Source organism: Sander lucioperca, chromosome 2 (genome assembly GCF_008315115.2).
Source record: "Sander lucioperca isolate FBNREF2018 chromosome 2, SLUC_FBN_1.2, whole genome shotgun sequence".
NCBI classification, from domain to species: domain Eukaryota; kingdom Metazoa; phylum Chordata; class Actinopteri; order Perciformes; family Percidae; genus Sander; species Sander lucioperca.
In genome coordinates, this window is record NC_050174.1 from 25,441,416 (window position 1) to 25,462,664 (window position 21,249).

A 21,249-nucleotide genomic window follows, 5' to 3' on the forward strand; every position below is an offset into this window, starting at 1 on the left:
CATGACCGGCTTCAGCTGCCAGACACAAGATTAACCTCAGTAGCAAAAAGGAACAACACAATGTAGTGACTCAGTGTTCTTGTAAATCAACAGCTAAAGAGAGTCCTCTTGTCAAAGGGACCAAAGAAAAAGCTGACCTTTTCGCTGAACTCTCTCTCTCTTTTTTTGGAAACAGGGCTTCCACAGATAGGTTCCACTTCGGTTTACAGCTCCCGGGCAACCAACATCAAGGCCTGAATTGTTTGTCAGGTGGCAACAAAACTTTATTATTTAGGCCAACTTTGAAAGAAGAACATCAGTAGTTTGGAAGACAGTGAAAGCAAGGGCAACCCAAGAAAGTTATTAGGCACAAACAGGGGTTACTAAGGATCTGTGTAAGAAATCCCAAAATACGATATAATAGTGGAGATTGGGTGGGGATCTATTGCTGAATGTTAAGTGGGGCAGCACAAATAACTAACCTATTCACTTAATTGTCAATGGCAAACTGGGATCCATCGTGCCAAAGAAGGTATTAGCTCCTCAGATAATCCAGGCTAGAAATCAACTACATCTCAAGTGTTTTGAAATTCACCTGATGAATGTACCACACTGTTGGACATACTGTAATAAAACATGACACCAGTCATCTATTCCTCAGTCTAAAGGTTTATGAGCCCGTCGTTAAACCACATGCCGTGCCCATAATCCATAATTTTGACTTTTACTTGATGTCTTTTATAGCTTTGTGGTGACTTTAAGCATATTTACAGATGAGAAAGAGTATTTGAGAATGAGGCCCTACCACTGCATAGTGAATGAGTGTAGCGCCTGTTATATAAATCCACTTGTTGCAGTAAACCACAACACACCTGCTTGAGAAGAGGATAAACTCACCTTTGGTTGAGAAGCAAGACCCATACAAATATCAGGACAGGCTGACATTTATCACAGCAGAACCACAACACTTGAGATGCTACACCTAAAACACACAGAGAAATACATTTTAGTCAACTGTGTAACACCAGCAAATATAAGTTTTGAAAAGAAAAGTTTGACATTTTGGGAAATGTGATTTTTTTGTTTTCTTGCTGAGAGTTAGCTGAGAAGATTGGCACCTGTATGAATCTCCCATCAGAAGCCAACTAACTTAGCTTAGCACAAAGACTGGAAACAGGAGGAGGGAAGTCTATTAGTGAGCTTCAGAGGTGCTGGTATGTGGACTTTGTTACCTTTGGACCGAGCCAGGATAGGTGTTTTGCCCTTTCCAGTATTTGTGCTAAACTACTGTAATCTTCTCATCCAACTCTTGACAAGAAAGCTAATTAGCATATTTCCCAAAATGTCAAACTTTTCCTTTGAACAGAGGAAGATACCAACTGTTTAAACATAACCAAGTATGTAGGTATGTTTACATATTACAAAGACCCTTTCTTGTAAAGGTGGTCCAATTGTAGCCACTTCCTTGCTCTGGAGAAGCAAGTTTTCTTTTCTGCTATTTGGTGTGCAGTCCAAACTCCCTGTGGAGAATATAACGAGACCTATTACCTACCGACCGCCTAACTACAAACAACACCAAGGAAACTACTGTATGGACAATGAAAGCTGAAATATCTATCCAATTAAATTATATTATAAATGTTGTGGTTTTCTTCTCAATTAAAATATACAAGGCAGGATCAATACAACAATGCAATACAACAATGGCCGTTGTCTGCCCAACGTGATTGGACAGACAGATGGTTTTGATTACCACATCAATGGGATAAACACTAATCAATGGCACAGAAAAGAGACTTTAAAGAGATAGCGAGATATTTAGAAAGAGGGTTCACCTGCAGAAAGACCTGCATTGGGCATAATAGATCATCATTATATGATATACATCATCTTAGAATGCGCTACCTTTTGCTGCAACACCTAATTTTAAAGAGATACCCCACCCAAATCAGGCTCTCTTATGCTCAGGAGCCAATGAGCAAACTGCAATAGGAATTACAACCAACAATTAAGCTGGAGACAGCTCCACTCTAGCCAATGAGTGAGCTTGGACAGAACAGTGCATTTTAGTCTGTGTGTTCAGAATATACTGAGCATAAAGACGACCTGTGGAGAAGTGGATTATGCTGCAGGTGTGGTTTGAGAAAGTTCCATGACCTTTCGGATCCTTTTTTCCCCCCACAATTGGAATCAATTTGCAGTAAATTGAAGCTATGACTTTAATTCAGTTGAACCAGATCATTGTTTTCCTATTTGCTTAAGGCAGGGTAAGAAGGTTTCACTGCACATTTTACAGACAACCTGAAGCTGCTGAGTAAAGCCCTTTCCACACACGTTCTCTGGCCAGACATGCTACATTAATAACATCAACACATTGACAAGCTGTGGTTAAAGAAGCTCCAGCTAAATCAGGGGTTGACAGTATCGACTGGCGGCTATCAGATTGATAATTGAAGACCAACACAGACTGTATCTATATAACAGTCAGCCACTAGTCTGAAGAGGAAAAGATGCCGGGGAACCTTGATTGTAGAATACACACCCAGGATGGGAGGACGAGTAGTAAACGAAAGAGAGCTGCCTGGATAAAAAAAAAATCTATGAGTGGTTACATGAGGACAGCAGCATAGTAGGCTGAGGCTCCTCATGTCCTGATTGGTCAGAGAATCCAGGGATGCCAGATGTTGCAGACATTCTGGAACTATACCAAATACAAATCCTCACCAATCTTTAACAATATGACGAGACATATAAAGCAATGGTGATACACAAGTATTTCTTTTTTTATTTGCAGCAAAACATTTCTAATCTATTTTTTTAATCTTCTCTAGTCTTTTCTCTATAGTGTGCAATGGTTGTTTTTCATTTGCTTTCATTTTGACTATTTTTTCCTTAGTTGCAGTGCATTTTTACCTGAAAAAAACAAACCGATAAGGTTCCAAATAAAAAGATTTCATAACTGTGCTATCCTTTAATTTAAGCCTATCCTTATACCTTCTATTAAATGGTCATACATTTTCTGGTGCACTGCAGAGAAAAGAAAAGCACACTAAAATATAGTGTTTTTCAGCGCAAAGTAAAAACCTGTCTAGTTGAAAATGTTACATTTACAATTCCTGTGAGGCCTGCAAAGGAAAACTGACAGGAGTGCTTGCAAGCGACGGCCTCATTTAATGGCATTGCTCATTCTGCAGGATCCTTTATGCGACACCATTACAGCTGGAACTTTTTTTTTTTACAAAGGGGCGATTCAATGCTTTATGAAAAGAACAAAAAAGATTGTACTACAGAGCAAGCAAATACAGACTTAAACTTCCTTCTCAAGAGCCCCGAGGGGCAGATTAGTTAGAAACAACAGCATCTTAGAAAATGGATCCAACAATCAGCGGCAGCATTGGGCTGAGTCATAATTTATTACCCATACACGCTTCACAGTAGCGCCTGTTGGTGGGAGACTCAACACTGGGTATCAGACTGAAAATAGATGCAAGAAACTGGAGCTGGGAAAACGATCACATTACAGCATTGTTGGGCTTCTATAAAAGCACATGACATGTTTGACTGCAGCTCTGTGATTTTTAATGGTGGGGAGGGTTTTCTTTTTGTTGTTAAAATAGAGCAGTGTCTGATGCTCATGTCTCATTGCCCTGAAATCACTGCCTTGTGCAGATACAAAGGAACAGCATGCTATCAGCCTTCATATCATCTATAACCACATGGGTTTTGCAGGGTCCTTGTAGTACTCTAATTTTAATGAGCAAAAATACATCCCTGCACAAGGCTAGACTTGAAGAGAAGAGTGGAAAACATGATTCTGGATTTTACTCACTCGAGGTGGTCAACAAAACTAACCCCTACTGGTTTTTTTTCCTTCTGTCCCTCCCTCCCTCACAGAGCACACATACAGAAATCAGAGGGAGCTTCCATAAATAGAATGGAAAGTAGGCAAGTGGCTGCTGGGAGTGGCCATTACTGGGAATATGATCGATTAAAAAGCAATTTGCTCCTCCGCTCAGGCCCTGCACTCCTAAATGACAGGCCCCCCACGGTCCAGATGGAGCTCTGAGGGGTCGTAGGAGCTGGCCAGCCTGCCCCGCCTGCTCCTCCATCTTCAGCAGCCAACCCCACCCCCCTCACACATACAGCCTCCACTCCCAAGCCTGAACCTCGGTTACAGTCTGGGGGGCACTTGGAAAGCGACCAGGCAGAAACATCCAGGCAGCCCCTAGACTTTGTTCTAACGTAGAGTGTATTTGAGAAAGCTTAAAGGGATACTTCACCGATTTAGCATTAAGCTTTATATCAGTAGAAACCCGGTAGTATTTTCGAATGATCGTGCTTCCCTCCCTCATGTCCCCCTGAGACGAGAGATCTCTGTATTGTGTGTCTGGAAAAATGCCTCTGATGACGCAAAAATCGTCATTTAGTGTCATTGGAGGCATTTTTGCCCAGAGTCTGTGGACTACAGCCAGCTAGTTCCGCATGTTTTCAACCCGCCCATAGGGGGTTGGACTGTCGTCTTTATCTGAAGCGAGCCGAAATAAGCTGAGTGTCAGCCATCTTGAAGCTTCGCTAAACAGGGTCTGTCTTTTCAGCCGAAAACTTTTACAACAATTATGTGCATTCAAACTACTGCACAAGTGTACCACCGGGATACATTGGTACAGATCGGAGAATATGCAGGACACTTTATTACAGACGAAATACTCAACACACTACGCAAGCTACGCCTGCTACGGAGACCAGCACCTCAGTCTGCGGTTTTGCTCGATGCCGGTAGCCGGTAAGGGGACATCCTCAGCGGTGAAACGCGAACGAGGGCTGGAGTATAGCCCTGGCCCCGAACATGCTGCATGCCGTAGGAGGGGAAGATGGAGGGCAGGCAGGATCATATGGGCCCTGGCTGTGCAATTTGGCTGGCTGCATGGGGGCACATTTTTACAAAAAGTACAAAATGATCTGTGTGTCTAAGCCTTAAAAAATTCCAAGATTGATAAATATGTATTGTAATTATTAACCCAACAACAACATTCCTATCAATTGACTTAATTTCTTCCCGCTGCACATCCTGTGGAAGAAGCGTCTGTTTTTATTAGTTTCATAGCTGTGGCTGAGAAACACTTATTGTTTAGAAATTTCCGAGATCCATCGGCAGTGGTTCCACTGCAAAAGCACGAGTGACAAAGCTAAAAGATCAACGCTATTTTGAACTGCCAGGGAGTATGCTCTCTGTTACCATAGGAACACATGTACTAAGTGGTGGTAGTGGAGACCCTGTGCAGCTAAAAACACAGTCAGTGGCCATTTTTAAGCTGTGTGAATTTACAGGCCAAATAAAAGACACAAATTACTTAAACCGATTACTGGACAGAAGTGGTCGCGCCTTTTATCTTCCACCTTCACTGCATTGATTTTCCCATATGACACAAGATTCAAACCTGCAGTGTGTCTACTTTTCTGGCCTTTCAGCAACTCTTCCCCTGATTGTCCTCACTGTCTGCAGCTCTTGGCTTCAGCAGAGCTCGGCCTCAGACTCCTTCAGAGTTAGGGCTGGAGGTTAATTGATACTGACAGATGACGTAATATGGAAGTCATTTGCAGGGAGATCTGGCTTCTTTATCAATGGCGGTACTCCTCACACACACACAGACAGGAGGGAGGGAGTTAACAGATGTGATTCTGTCCAGAAGGCTCATGTTCCCTCATGCACAGTGTTAGAGGGCTAATGACTATACATGCTACAATTTGTGAATTATGTGAAAGAACCTTGTTAATTTTCTGTGATACAAAATTGATACTTATCACCTTTCATTTTTTAGCTCAAACCAAACTTAGCTAGGTAACTTAAATTCTGCTTTTACCATTTGAATGATGATATGTCAGAATAAAACAATGATTCCATTCCATTGGGAAAATGTGCGTATTTGCTTTCTTGCCAAGAATTAAAGGAGAAGATTGTTGCTACTCTCATGGCTGTATGCTAAATATGAAGCTAGAGCCAGAAGACGTTTAGCTTAACTAGACATTAAGATTGCAAACAGGGGTAAGCTGGACTTTGTTAACAGTAACAAACTCTGCTCACTATTATATAACACATTATATCTTGTTTGTTATATTCGTGAAAAAACTGAAGTGTCAAATTGTACAGGCTGCTAGCTGTTTTCACCTTTTTCTAGTCTTTTAGCTAAGCTAAGCGAACACTCTCCTGGCTCTAGCTTAGGTAATATGTAGCACACAGACAAGAGAGTGATAACTCTAGGCAATAATCGTATTTCAAAAAATGTTGAACTATTAATTAAGTTTGCATTGTTTGCCAGAACATCATACCATAAATATCTAAAGGCTACTGAGCCTTGGCTGCCAAGAAATAAACACTTTAGCCAGTGTCTTTTGTCAATGACTCCACGCCCTTGCATGGTTGATCAGAGGTCCCATGGGTTCACTGCTAATGGGATCAAGGGATAGTGAGGGTGGGGGAGTCGGGGTGGAGGGGGTCTTACAGGATTTCCGTGAGGAGAAACAACCAGAATTAAAGCCCATCCGGGGAGACAGAAAAACCATCTGAACTTTTGTTCCCTCGTCTTTTCACCCACTCACAGTGGCTGGCTGATTGATAGTCTTATGAATGTTAATACTAAAGCACGTCTTTCAAAGCTCACCTTGATAGAATTGATTTTCCTCACAAAAATAATTCAGCCGAGGCATAATAGAAACTAGTAAAAGTGCCTCAAAGGCTGGATTCAATGATTTTGAAGTGAAAAAGTTTCTGCTGCGATTTTCTCTGGTGTAAAAAATGACTGCGGATTCAATCTTCAAACTATAGAGCAGATTTAATGCAGGTTTGTCTACAATTGACTTTATGACCTATTGTCTCCTGCTCTATCCTCAGACATAAAATATTCATTCATCTTGGGCGCAAAGATTAATAAGAAGCTTATTGCTGCTGTTGCAGAAAATCCTCAAAACACATTTCATTTTACTGTTCTTAAATGAACATAGTTCCTTATGCATCATTTCCTGACTCTGGGGCCTCACACAAATCCCAACATGATACAAACACAAAATGCATCATTGGAAATCTGAAAAATAATGCTTTTACTAATCAATCCAACACCAGCTAAATGAAACTTCCAGTAAGGGTTTCCATTTAACACACACACACACACACACCCCTTCTCTGCCACATGCAACGTGTCAAACAATAGTTGCCACGTCCGCTGTCTGCAACAAAAGATGGAAAGAATTAGAGAAATGGAAATGGTGATTCAACGCTGTTATGAAAACTGGAGCCCAGTGTGCTATGACAGAGTGAAGGCCTATTCAGTCGGACTTAATGCCGCGCGCGCGCACGCACGCACGCGCACACACACACACACACACACACACACACACACACACACACACACACACACACACACACACACACACACACACACACACACACACACACACACACACACCCCTTTGATCCCAGTCTGTCTGGCTTCCTACGTTTAAGATTCAATATTTAATTGCCATGTCACCCCTGCTGATTGGAATTTCAATACCCGGACCCAGCAGTCATTCAGGTGTCCAGAGTCAAATATAGAAATGGACAAAATAATAGTACAAAAGTGAGGTAAATTCAGGTAAGAGCCATTATTACCTATTGACTTCCCTTGCAAAATCTATACTTGTCACAAAAGAGAAGCAGACGAGTTAGATTTTTAAATTGCACAAAAGAGACTGCAACTCAATATCATGTCCCAAATATTTTGCACATTCAGTGCATTTCGGTCAATTTAAATCCTTGGCCCACTTCACCTCACCTCTCATTTCACACCCAACAAAGTTACAACGTATTGAATTCTCCCAATAGAAAGTGCAAGTGCAGACCTTTCTAACATCTATTTAAGCCTTCAGCCATATATCTGAGTCGGGGAGCCATCCAGGAGCGGTAAATACCCGTGCAGAGGCAGTGGCGCTGCAAAGCTACAGAGAAGATTGGTATTCAGAGTGGCAGTTTCCAAAGTTGAAGCTGCATAAATAGCCCAAACTATTACATAAAATGTAAACACACCACATTGTGCCGAATCATATCAGCTCTGCGCTGCAGCAGGTGGATAAACTGACAAAGACTGCTCTGCTCTTCAAATGATATAATAATGTTTTTTTTGGTTTTATTAGTCTTTATGGCAGAGCGCGGGCCGAAAGCTGTCGAGATGGAAGCACAAAAAGAAGACATTAAGAGAGCAGGAACAGAAAGATGGCAGAGGTAGACAGAAAATGGGCCGAATGGCTCAAAGTGAGCTGTGAAGTCTCAGTCTTTCAACAAGGCCTTCCTTTGCCGGATAGCAAAGCAGACCAAACTGTAGAGTAACATACGGTAGATGATGTCACACACACACACACACACACACACACACACACACACACACACTTATTCCGTTCTCTATGGCTTATATAACGTCTTTCACTTTTTATTGGTGTCGCCAGCCACACAAGCTACATCCCATTTAAATGGTTTCTGCAGGCTGCCAGAAGAGGAGATCCAAAATGAGAGAAGGTGGGAAGGGAGCGGAGACAGGAATAGTAGAAGAGAATGATAGAAAGGAACCAATTGTGCAGGAAAAGGAGAGAAGGACAAGAAGGAGATGTGTGTAGAGGGGGATAAAGGAAGTGTTGACAGGGATTTGGGGAGCAGTAGTGGACTTCCACATCTTGTGCTCATGAGGGAGTTTTGTGGCAGGCTGTCTGCTCTGCTGTCAAACAGCAGCAACACTCTCCTTCTCTCTGGAAACAAGGGTTGTGGTTGTTTATCTATCCAAATCCTGCAGGACTGTTCGCTCACTGTCAACCCAAAAAAAAAATCCATTATAAATATTCAGCAGCTATGGTGCTAGAAGCTGATTACACAAAGTATAGTTAAGTTCAGGCCACACCAGCATTTAAAATGGTAACAGTTTATGTGGAAAACCATTAATTCCAACATAGTCACCATGGTTACTGACTTTGCTCGCAAGGGCAAAGTACACCACACACATTTTTCAACATCTAGTAAAACTTTGGTGAGCTTTGACCCAAAATTGTAGCAGATATGTTGCACCATCCACTTTTATAATCCACTTGGATGCTCACATTAATGAGCAAACTTCTTGGTGTAATACAAGATGAGTGTTTTTTTTTTAATTAGTAAGAATACTTGGCAGGATGTTATCCAGTTGAAAAAAAAACATACTTGGCAATGCTCACTGGTGGACAAAGTGTTTCTAGATTATTGTATCTCAGTTTCAACTGTATTATTATCCCAAAAGAAATTTGGTTTGCAGGCATGCATTAAACACACAGGTGGAATATATCTTTGACATTTCTGTACTGTGGTTTCTTGTTACTTATGGACGGACATATCTGCAATAAGCAAATGGAGCTCAACAGTGTGGTTCCAGAAGTGAAAATCCTATTCATATTCTGTAAAAGGACTTAGATTTTTAGCCATAACCAAGGTAGACCACGAGTTACGAGATTGTGAAACGGTTGTTTACGCCCCTTTAGAAGCTAAGTGTGTATGAAACCAACATTGTTTAAAAAATAATATTATTTTTTAAACTTTTTTAAAATATTATGAAAAAATCACTTTTTCTGGGATTTGGGGTGTATCTGGTGCTTCCTCACACATAAAAACTCTGAAAAAAATCCTTCCATGCTGTTTAGAGTGAGATACAGTTTCTGAATGTGTCCTGCCTTCAGTCTCTGGGTGAGCTGTTCAAAATCGGCACGGCTTGTGACGTCACAAGCCGAAACGAGCAGGCTAACCGCAACCATTAGCTCGTTAGCATGCTAACGCTAATGCTAATGCTAGCATGCTACCTCGTTCTCAATAGCAAAGCACTGCTACAACACACACAAGTTCACCATAATCTACAAAAGAACTACTTACATGTGCGCCCTCATTTAGAAGTCTCCCAGCTAATCCTGCCTTGTAACTGACCAAAGTTGTAGAAACAGCCTTTCTTTTACTGTCTATGGAGCTAGCTAGCTGACATGATCTACATCTGAGCTACTGGGCATGTGCAGTGCAATCAAAGATAGTACAGAAGAAGAAGAAGAAAAGAGGTCTCACTCTGTAGCTAAAACAGAGACCAGGTGAAAAGAGGATCTGCAGCAGTGAGAGTGAGCACTGCAGTACAACACAAATATGGTGTTTTTTGAAAATTAAACCATGTAAACCTATTCTGGTACAACCTTAAAATACAATTATGAACCTGAAAATGAGCATAATATGGCTGCTTTAAAGAAAACCAGATTTTAATCTCGATGTCATGAAGAAGTACACTACCCAATCCTAAGCATAAAAGAAACATCTCTGATTGGTGGAGCCCGCTGTTGCCATAGAAATGTGAGCTGCTACCACTGAACTCTACCATGGCAAGGTACACCGTATTGGTCCTTTGCCTTTTCTTATGTTTTTTGCGCCATGGTTTGGCTTGGTTCCAGTCTTAAAACTTTTAATATACGCATTTTCTGAAAGGTCAATGGAGCAACTGAATGGGGAAAATCACTTCCAGCAACAGAGCCGTTCAAAAAGAGGGTGGTCACTGTTGAGCTCTATACACCAGTCTATTTCCTACAATGAGATTAGACCCACACAGTTGGGAGAATGACACGAGTTATTAAAGCGATCTTATTTGACATTTTACACTTACACAGTCTTTATCCTGCTAAAATGTCATTGCGCAAGTCTCTGGATTCCTATAAGCTCAGCGGCTGCCTTGCCTCCCGTGGATGTCTGACCTCCCTGAAGCAGGTGTCACAGCAAGTAAACAGACATACATGTTGAGTTGTGAAACAATATGCACACTTTTAAGGTTCAAAAAGGTCACTATTGTTGTCCCCTCGCCACCCAAGACACTCAGCATTTACAGGAAGTGAGCATTAGCCTTTTGATTGACAGCTATTCTCACAGACGGATGTGGATGCACAATGTGGTGCCCGAGTACAATACACAATAGGAGCCTATAAATCATGTTTCTTTCTACCCTGCTGGTTGCCACATAGTTCTGCTGCTGTTCACTGGCTTATTTGAGGTACATGATTCCTTTAGCTCCAGTACAAATCATGTTGCAGCAACAGGTGGGACATATAGCGGCGGCAGTATGAGATTGGTTGCTGATGAATGCTTCCTGCAGCTGAGGTTTTGGACAACAACAAATGGCAAAATGAGGCTACCATAGTTTAACAATTCCCAGGACATAAATCATAAAACAGACAGTTATACTGTAGGTATGTGAAGTTTATTGTGCTATATGTGTATGGTTAATTATAGGAGGTGAATAGTTTCTGTATTTGCATGTAAACCCACAGCTCCGACGCTCAGCTTAGATGACACATCCTCATTCCAGTTTGGAGCTGCACACACATTCTACTGTGGCTAATTTATCTCCGACTCATTTTCTCCAGGCTTTTAAACAACGGGGAAGCAGAACAAAAGTCTGTCATGTGTGACGTACAGTACAGTAAAGCAGACTTAGCCTCTGGAAAAACTGCCTCCCATTTACTCCAACAAGAGGGGTATAAAATGCACTTAATTTATCATACAGAGTAAATTAATGGGTGCTGACAAGCTCAATAATTTTTCAGAGGCAACAGATAACAGTTATAATTATCATCCGCAGAATTAAACAGTCAGTGGAGAGACAGTGGGCACTTACAGTATATGTGTGTACATGTGTGAGTGCATGCTCATGTGTGTGTGTGTGTGTGTGTGTGTGTGTGTGTGTGTGTGTGTGTGTGTGTGTGTGTGTGTGTGTGTGTGTGTGTTCGTCTGCTGGCCAGAGCTGGGCTCATTAATGGCAGACCTTGAGTGTTAATGTGATACTGTTTGGTTTATTACAGTCCAGTGTGTGCAAGGACCCAGACTACAGCTACAGAGAGCTGATTTCATGCCAGCTCTCGCTCTGTCTCTCTCTTTGTCCGCCTCGGCTCCTTGACAAAAACATATTACATCTACAAGAGTCGTTTTCCTGAACCGACTGTATTGCCAGAAAACAACAGCTCAGCTGTAGCCACGCTCTGCAACAAGCTACTATATATTTTTTCAGCCTGCACAGAATGCCTCAGTGTCAGGGGCCGACCACTATTGTTATGCTTCATTACCCCAAGTCATTTAAGGCAGTGGTAATCAATGGTTGCGAGCCTAGCTATGTTGATGGCTTTTAAAAAGCTTTTAAGTGAAAGAGATGGGAGACAGAAAGTAAGTTATAGAGAGCTGAGCATCAAAACAAGCATGTGTATTGTCTCTGGCAGATGCCTGACTTCATTAGGGACACACACACACACACACACACACACACACACACACACTAAACAACACGGAAAAAAATGGACTCTTTCTGAGCACTATGAGCATGCCAGGCCACACCACCTCTATAACTTGTTATATCTGTGTGTATGTCTATGTGTGGTGTGTGTCTGTTACTCCAATAGTCAGAGAGGAGAGATTGTGGAGAGCACAGCTGCCCTCTATGGGTGTGAAAACATTCCAACACACTGGCAGAGAGAAAGCTGATTTCTGCTGCTGCTGCTGCATTATGGCTGGAAGAAATAGAGAGGTGCTAACTGTTGGAGCTTAGGTGTTTAACACTAATTAGCCAGCTTATCTTGCTAATGTCGCAGAGTCATCAAACGTAGCTCCTTCTGCATGAAAAAATAAGGAGGATTTCTCAGTGTAGTACAACATATTTTGCTCTCTTGGAATGTGAGGCATGTGACATGTGTTCACATACTTTTTTTATGCTTGTGGAATATACTCTCAATCCCCCACCATACCACAGCTCTAGTATCTCCAGCCTTAAATTCTGTACTTCTGCATGCCAAGTTCAATATAGCACAAGGAAAGGCAGTGTCTGTCTTATCTTTGTCCTTGTTGCCCCCATGCTGAGGACATGAACCACTAAAAAACAAGGTGAAAACACTGGACTGGTAATAGATTTTATAGAGCGGGCCCAAACAAATGGGTCCTGGTGTACACTGAATGAGCTTTAAAGAGCCAGAGGAGGCCGCAGTTCATATTTCTATGTCGGTCGGCTTCTCCGCTGCACCACAGGGACCCTCAGAGATCTAGGGAGCGTGTAGCTCTGGAGAGGGACTGGGTACGAATCCTCCCAGCCACTCAGAGGTCTTCCCCCTGATCATAACCAACACGCTGGGATGTGTGATCCAGCAAAGACCCGAGAGGATGAAAGGAATATATAAGATCTCCATCTCTGAAAACATTCATTACCATGTCAAAGCTGGTCAAGATGTGGTTTTCATGGAAAATGTGATGCTTTTATTTTTTTTCATGGAAAAAACACTAACACTGGAAAATGTCAGTGGATTTTAGAGGTCTTAGTGAAGACCAAATAAGCTAGAATTTGAATATAGCTACGACATCAATGGGCCTCATTCACCAAACGTTCTTAAACCCCACTTATGCAGTTTTCATTCATCTGGCATTCACCAATGTTTTCTTATTTAGGATTTGAATCTACGCACACTCAAGAGCACTCTTACACCGTTTTCTTCCGTTCTAATTAAAAATGTTTTATTTCAGATCAAACCATTTCTTTTCTACTTCAGAAAAGAAGTAGAAAAGTTTTTCTTTCTTCTGGAGCCTCCACCGTCTTTACCACGTCTTTTTTTTACATTTCTCTAAGTGTGCACACAACCCTGCCATCTCATGCCCTTTTATGGGAATTAACGGGGCGTTTACCTATGCTAAATAGGAGCAAAAGGCACGAGCTTTCAATTTACGAAGACATTGGGATTCATCATTCTAAGAACACACCTGCGAACAATTCTGCTGTTTAAGAAGACGTCATGAATCAGACGTAGACTTTTCTCAGGGACTTTCTTAAGAACAAATTTAAGAAGAAAACTTATATCGGTTGTATTGGTAAATGAGGCCATGTTATTTTAAATGTTAAGATTCAATTCTGAAACAGTCCATTGGTGCACGGCCTTTTTGTTTTTAAGGAAACTGATCATGTACATTAAGAGTGCCATTCTTTTAGTGAAGTGAGATGTTTTTAGGGTGTCCAAGTAACCCTCTGAGGCCATGGTTCTCAGCAGGAAACCGATGGAGTGCCTTCTCCAGGTAGGGAATGAGTCTTTACCCCAAGTGAAGGAGTTCAAGTACCTTGGAGTCTTGTTCGCGAGTGAGGGAACAATGGAGCAGGAGATTGGTCGGAGAATCCGCGCAGCGGGTGCGGTATTACACTCAATTTATCGCACTGTTGTGACGAAAAGAGAGCTGAGCCAGAAGGCAAAGCTCTCAATCTACCGGTCAGTTTTCGTTCCTACCCTCACCTATGGTCATGAAGGCTGGGTCATGACCGAAAGAACGAGATCCAGGGTACAAGCAGCCGAAATGGGTTTCCTCAGGAGGGTGGCTGGCGTCTCCCTTAGAGATAGGGTGAGAAGCTCAGTCATCCGTGAGGAGCTCGGAGTAGAGCCGCTGCTCCTTCGCGTCGAAAGGAGCCAGTTGAGGTGGTTCGGGCATCTGGTAAGGATGCCCCCTGGGCGCCTCCCTAGGGAGGTTTTCCAGGCACGTCCAGCTGGGAGGAGGCCTCGGGGAAGACCCAGGACTAGGTGGAGGGATTATATCTCCAACCTGGCCTGGGAACGCCTCGGGATCCCCCAGTCGGAGCTGGTTAATGTGGCTCGGGAAATGGAAGTTTGGGGTCCCCTGCTGGAGCTGCTACCCCCGCGACCCGTTACCGGATAAGCGGAAGAAGATGAGATGAGATGAGTAACCCTCTTATATGGGAAATCTCACATCTCAACGGTTACATCTAACATGTCAACTTCAGACATAAGACAACAATATTGAGTATAATGCAGTGTACATATTACTATTAGATAACTACCTAAAATCCTTACTTGAAAACTAAGCGCTAAAGCTATGCAACATGGCAGCCCATCAATATTTCAGTTTCAGTGAGAGCCACTTTAGTCAAGAAAACTTTTCATTTCCATTTGCAGTAAGACATTTGGCGGTATGGCTCTGTCTGGGACAGCAACAGCAAAGACCCTGTATAGGGTACATAACAGAGCAGGCATCATTGACAACAGAGATGACACTGATTAGTCTGACGGAACATGGAAAGGAGGAGCTGGGGTGGAGGCGGGTTGTAAGTAAGCTTGCAGAGGAAGCAGCAAGGGTAGGCAGGCTAGAAAGTAATCAGCTGATTTATCAGCTGTCCAAATCAATTTCTCAATTTGGGAACAATGCATGGGTGGCTAAATCACCAGACTGTATGGGCACCAAACCATTGAACAGTATAATGCTAAGTGGCAAGCAGACATTTGAAATAATGGGAAACTTACAGGATAGGTTAATCATGTTTCAAGTCTGTTTTAAAACAATAGTCAGGTGCCAATATGTACATTGCATGCTGTGATCGTTCCTCCGGTTCACATTGACCATTAAGAGATCCCTTGTTAACGTGCTTCCATTATAAATGATGGGGGACTAAATCCACAGTCCTCATTCATGTAATGGAATGCCCTCATTCTGTCAAAAGGTTTTCCAAAGTTCAGATGAAGCTAATGTTGATTTTACTATCTGGTGCACAAATTAACCATGGCTCAACTAATACTAACATTTCTAGCAATCGAATGACACTTTCCATCCTATGCTGTGTTTTGAAACAAAGGTCAACAGCAAATACTGGAATAATTATCTGCCATACCTTGACATAAGAAAGACATGATATCTGATCTGTGAGCATAATTCAGCTGTAACGCAAACACAAAAACTCATGGGACAACACTTTGATTTTGCAGAAATATATTGCTTGGAAATCAGATCAAGGATTAGAATAGGTGGGGCTGTAAAACTAATGGAATTTTGATCGCAATTTCAATTTTGGCTCCTAATGATCACAAAAACCCTGTAATCGAGAAAAATGATTATTTTTCACATTACGTACGTTGTGCAAGTAAACTCTTGTGTGTGTGTGTGTGGGGGGGGGGTTTGAACAGAGATCAGTGCAGCGTGTAGTGAGGCTGAGAGCTGAGGGTAAGAGCAGCTACTCAGACTGTAACACCAGTTACTGCAACAACATGCTCCATTATACTGGATTGCAGACCTTTGGCTGCCAGACAACATGAAACACATTTTTAGCAACACTTCCAGTAACGCTGAGAGGAAAACACACTGTGTCAATAATAATGAATCACTCGCTCATTCAAACACTGTCTCGTTTGCTCAGTCGCTCACCCACACACACTCGACTAAGTCACTTGCTCAGGCACTTGCTCGCTCGCTCGCTCATTTGCTCATTCACTAGCTCACTCAGCAATTCTCCCATTCACTCATCCGCAAACATACAAATACACACTCGGTGTCCACAATATCTGGAGTACAGATACAAAAACACACACACACACACACACACACACACACACACACACACACACACACAGAGAAAGCATCACAGCAGTATTCAGATCCTTACTAAGCAAAGTAAGTACTAATACCACACTGTAAAAATACTCTGTTACAAGTAAAAGTCCTGCATTGCAAATGTTACTTAAGTAAAAGTATTTAGTATCATCAGGAAAATCTTACTTAGAAAACTGCTCAAAAAATCATTGGCACATCACTCCCAGTCATCACTGACCTTCATCACTCACGGTGTCTGCGACGTGCACAAAATATCATCGAGGACCACACACACCCCAGTCATGGACTGTTCTCCATCCTCCCGTCTGGGAGACGTTACAGGAGCCTTAGGAGTCGCACCAGCAGGCTCAGAAACAGCTTTTTCACAACACCATAAGGCTGCTCAACACCAAGACCCACCCCCTCTCCTTTTGCACATGGACTATGGACTGTCTGACTACTTCTGATCACTATGCACTTTATTAATGCACCTCAACAATGCACTATATATGATCATACTGCATTCTGTCTCTACTATTATATGGACTGTCTGATTTCTCAGAACTCTATGCACTTTATTTGCTAATGCACTTTAATAATGGACTACACATGATCATACTGCATTCTGTGTTTTATGTCTTTTTTTAAGCACTGCTATAAAGAAAAGAGCACTTTTAATGATTGCACTACTGGTTAGATGTTAAACTGCATTTCGTTGTACTGGCTGTCCTTACTTGTGCAATGACAATAAAGTTGAATCTAATCTAATCTAATCTAAAAGTTAAAGTACTTAATGCAGACAAATCCTCACATTCTAGAAACTGGAAACGATCCAAACAGTTCTGTCAATCAACTAAGTGTTTCATCGGCTAATCATTTCAGCTGGACCTGTGGGCCTACTTTATATATTGTTGGGTCATTTAATTTATAATAAAAAATCGTATAAACTGCATGTGTTGTGTGTGCAAAACTCTTAATGTGTAAAGTAACTAGTAACTAAAGCTGTCAGATGAATGTAGTGGAGTAAAATGTTCAATATTTCTCTCTGAAATGTAGCGGAGTAGAAGTAGAAAGTGGCATAAATAGTACAAGTTCCTCAAATTTGTACTTAAGTACAGTACTTGAGTAAATGTACTTACATTCCACCACTGCATCACAGCACGTGTGACTGCATGTGCGCTAGAAACACCCATTATTTGACAACTCTAAGAACCTGCATAGAAGTCATAGACAGTAAAATGAATGGACAAAGCGACGCCGTAGACTTCCATGGAGATCAGTGAAGGATATTAGAAATAGGGATGTCCAGATCCGATCACGTGATCGGAAATCGGGCCCAATCACGTGGTTTCAGACTCGATCAGAATCGGACGTTACCTCCCGATCAGGACTCGGATATATATGTATATATATTCTCATTATTTTTTAACACATCTATAGTTATGCGGTGGCACAGAGTTAGACCATTTTGATTCCACACAGAAACAGCAACGCGTGCGGCATGACATCACTTTGTTGCAGAGACGCTATTGGTTAAATGCCGGCAAAGTAGAACACGGAAGCAGCTTGAAGCAGAAAGCGCGAGTATGTCTGCGGTCTGGAGGTATTATAAAGTTGAATTATTATAGAAGTATCGGATCGGGACTCGGTATCGGTAGATACTGAAAATCAAATGACTCGGACTCGAGGGCAAAAAAACCTGATCGGGACATCCCTAATTAGAAGCACTTTTCCGGTGATGGCTGAGCGTTACTGCGCAGCCTCAAACTGAGCTTGAAGACGTAGATGTGACGTGAGCAACCTGTCTGAAAGTTGGAAGTCTTCTGGTAGCTGTGCCAAGAGAAATCTCAATCATTCCCATTCTTGCAGAGACGGAGAGCGTAGGTATATGTAAGGAGATAACATAGACACAGGCTAATTATTGATCACTAAAATGATAGTTAACATTAGTAATTAAACTTAAACGGCTAATGTAACTCGAAACTGCCTGAGAGCTTCTCCTGTACTATACGGTAATTCCTCTATGCGACAGAAAGTCGTGTGGTTATGACACAATCGTTAGCCTATTTTTACAAAAACGTCTGCTACGGAGCCATAACGTGAGGTACAAGGTAATGGAGCCTTTTATACATTGTCGTGTGTCTTCAGAAGTAAACAATGGACAAATAGTCTTTAAACGCTTCAGATGTAAAGTTATTCTCTGTCAAAGTGATGCCAAAATGAATGGCAGTCAATGGAATGCTAACGGCAGGTGATGGCTTGTTAGCATCAAAATGTCTCCATAGGAGGTACACTTTGCGGATGCTCGCATACCCCCTTGATAGACGTGCAGCTGAATGTTATTTACTGCCTTGTAACACAGTGACGCTGTATATAAACACTTTAGTCACCCCATTCCTTCCAACTGAAAATGTAAATCCTAAAAAACAGGTAATGAAGGGCATTTGTTGAGGACTATTTTCAGTGGTTGATATATACTTGTACACATTTGGTGCTCAGCAGGATAGTTTATTGTAAGTAGGATCAACTTAAAATAGACTGCAGTGCCTGTATTCATTGTAATGAAGACACAGTAGGGCAACAGAGTGGCTCATTGAGTTAGTTAGTTTTTTTAACAATGGAGATCTATGTCACAGAGGAATAACCTATAAAGCATTAGCTACGCAGACAATACATGATTTTGGTCTTCATACAGAGAACAATCCAGAATAAGAGAAGAAGTATGCTTTAAGGCAGGGGTCTTCAACGTTTTTTAAACCAAGGACCCCTTAACTGAAAGAGAGATAGAGAAGGGACCCCCTACTACATATATTGTATAAAATGAAGTTGCATAATAAACTAGGCCTACAATAACGTGTAGGACGGCCTAAAGCCTTTAAACATACCTTTCTAATGCATAGAATACTAAGCTATTAAAATAATAATTGTCGGCATGGTTTTATAAGTGTTTCTTTTTTTGGGGGGCATTTCTGTCTTTATTCGATAAGAAAGCTGAGACATGAAAGGAGAGAGAGAGAGGGTGAGGACATGCAGGAAAACCGCCACAGGTTGGACTCGAACCCTGGACCTTCTGCATCGAGGAATAAACCTCTACCAACTGAGCTAACCCGGCCACTATAAATCATTTTTTAATGTTAGGAATCTTAGGATGAACTGTATCTGTGGATGGCTACCTTAGTCACTACCTTACCTATAGGCCAGTAAGCCTATCATCAGTGGGAATATATATTTGCTAATATGTTGGATTCATGTTGGATTCACCCAAGACATTTTAAATTTTTTTAAAAACTTTAAATAATTAACAATAATTTGGAGGCCCCCCTGCAGTGCCTCTGAGGACCCCCTAGGGTTCCCGGACCCCCTGTTGAAGATTTCTGCTTTAAAGTGCCCATATTATGAAAAAAAAAAAAAAAAACACTTTTTCTGGGATTTGGGGAGTTATTTTGTGTCTCTGGTGCTTCCACACGCATACAAACTTTGAAAAAAAAACATCCATGCTGTTTAGAGTAAGATACGGGTTTCTGAATGTGTCCTGTCTTCAGTCTCCGTGTGAGCTGCTCAAAATCTGCACGGCTTTCTTTCGTCACTAGCCAAAACGAGGGGGCTAGGGGCTAACCGTTAGCATACTAGCGCTAGTATGCTAGCTAGTTCTCAATGGCAAAACACTGCTACAACACACACGAATTCACCCTAATCTACAAAATAAATCGTATACAACTACTTCCATGTCCCTGTTCTGCAGGTATTCCACGCAAAGTTGGAAGTACGCCCTCGTTTAGAAGAAGTCTCCCGGCTAATCCTGCCTTATACAGGCCAAAGTTGGAGAAAGAGCTAGCTAGCAATTGTGAGCTTACCTAGCTACTGCGCATGTGATCTTACCTAGCTACTGCGCATGTGCGACTGCCAACAAAGATGGTACAGAAGTAGGATGTCTCACTTTGTAGCTAAAACAGAGACCTGAACACAGGGTGAAAAGAGGAGCTGCAGCAATGACCAGTACAACAAAAATATGGTGTTTTTTGAAAATTAAACCATGTAAACCTGTTCTGATACAATCTCAAATTACAATTATGAACCTGAAAATGAGCATAATATTGGCACTTTAAAGTGTAAAGGCCACAGCACAGGGGAGCCACGGCAACAATAATGGTGAAAGTAAAGAAAGAAGAAAACGAACCCATTTGAAAAATAACATGAGCATTGACTTATTTATTTTTTCTCAGTGCTGGCTTCAGTGTCTGTTATTTAGACGGTTACTTCAGCCCTTGGCTACACACTGTTTCAATACACAACTTATCAAGATGAGTGACAAGTACTTGGATGGGAATGTGACCCGCTAAGGCAGAGGGAGGACTACCAGTACACTTCACTTTAAGTAGGCCAACTGTGAGGAAAAACTACACAAGAAATATCTGCAGCATAATGTTTAAATCATATAACATTTATGGTCTTTTTTCTGCTGCATCATGTTATTACTGCAGATGGAATGTCCCATTTTCCAGGATAGGATCATTTAAGTTTCATGATTTATTATCAGACCATCAAATTTTTTTTAAATTACTTTTTATTGTCTCTAAATGCAGGTATCCAGGGAGAGAGCTGTGAGAATGCAGCGGCAACCACTTTCCTGACATGTGTTGACATAATATTAATATCCAGACAGGGAGAATGGGTAGGTGTCCATTCATGCCTTGTTTGTGCATTCATCCATACGTCACTCAGGCTCGGACACCTCGGACCAAGCGGTTAATACAACCTCGAGTGAGTGATGAATCTCACTACCAGAACACGCACGATGCGTTGCAAAAAAAAATGCACTGATTGAACATGAGAGGGCATTATATTTAACCCGTGTTGTCTTCCAA

At 41.7% G+C, this 21,249-nt stretch overlaps 1 protein-coding gene across 15 annotated transcripts in view; it reads right to left on the reverse strand.

The window, feature by feature from the left end:
* The window catches only part of arvcfb (ARVCF delta catenin family member b), a 269,067-nt gene that overhangs the window by 214,796 nt on the left and 33,022 nt on the right, over window positions 1-21,249 (reverse strand). For 14 of the 15 annotated variants that reach the window (XM_035995480.1, XM_031300557.2, XM_031300551.2 and 11 more), the window contains exon 2: window positions 877-961. The gene's annotated coding sequence lies outside the window, so the exon portion shown is untranslated. Of the gene's footprint in view, window positions 1-876; window positions 962-1,394; window positions 1,500-21,249 lie in introns of all 15 variants that reach the window. The other variant, XM_035995477.1, reaches the window with a different exon arrangement.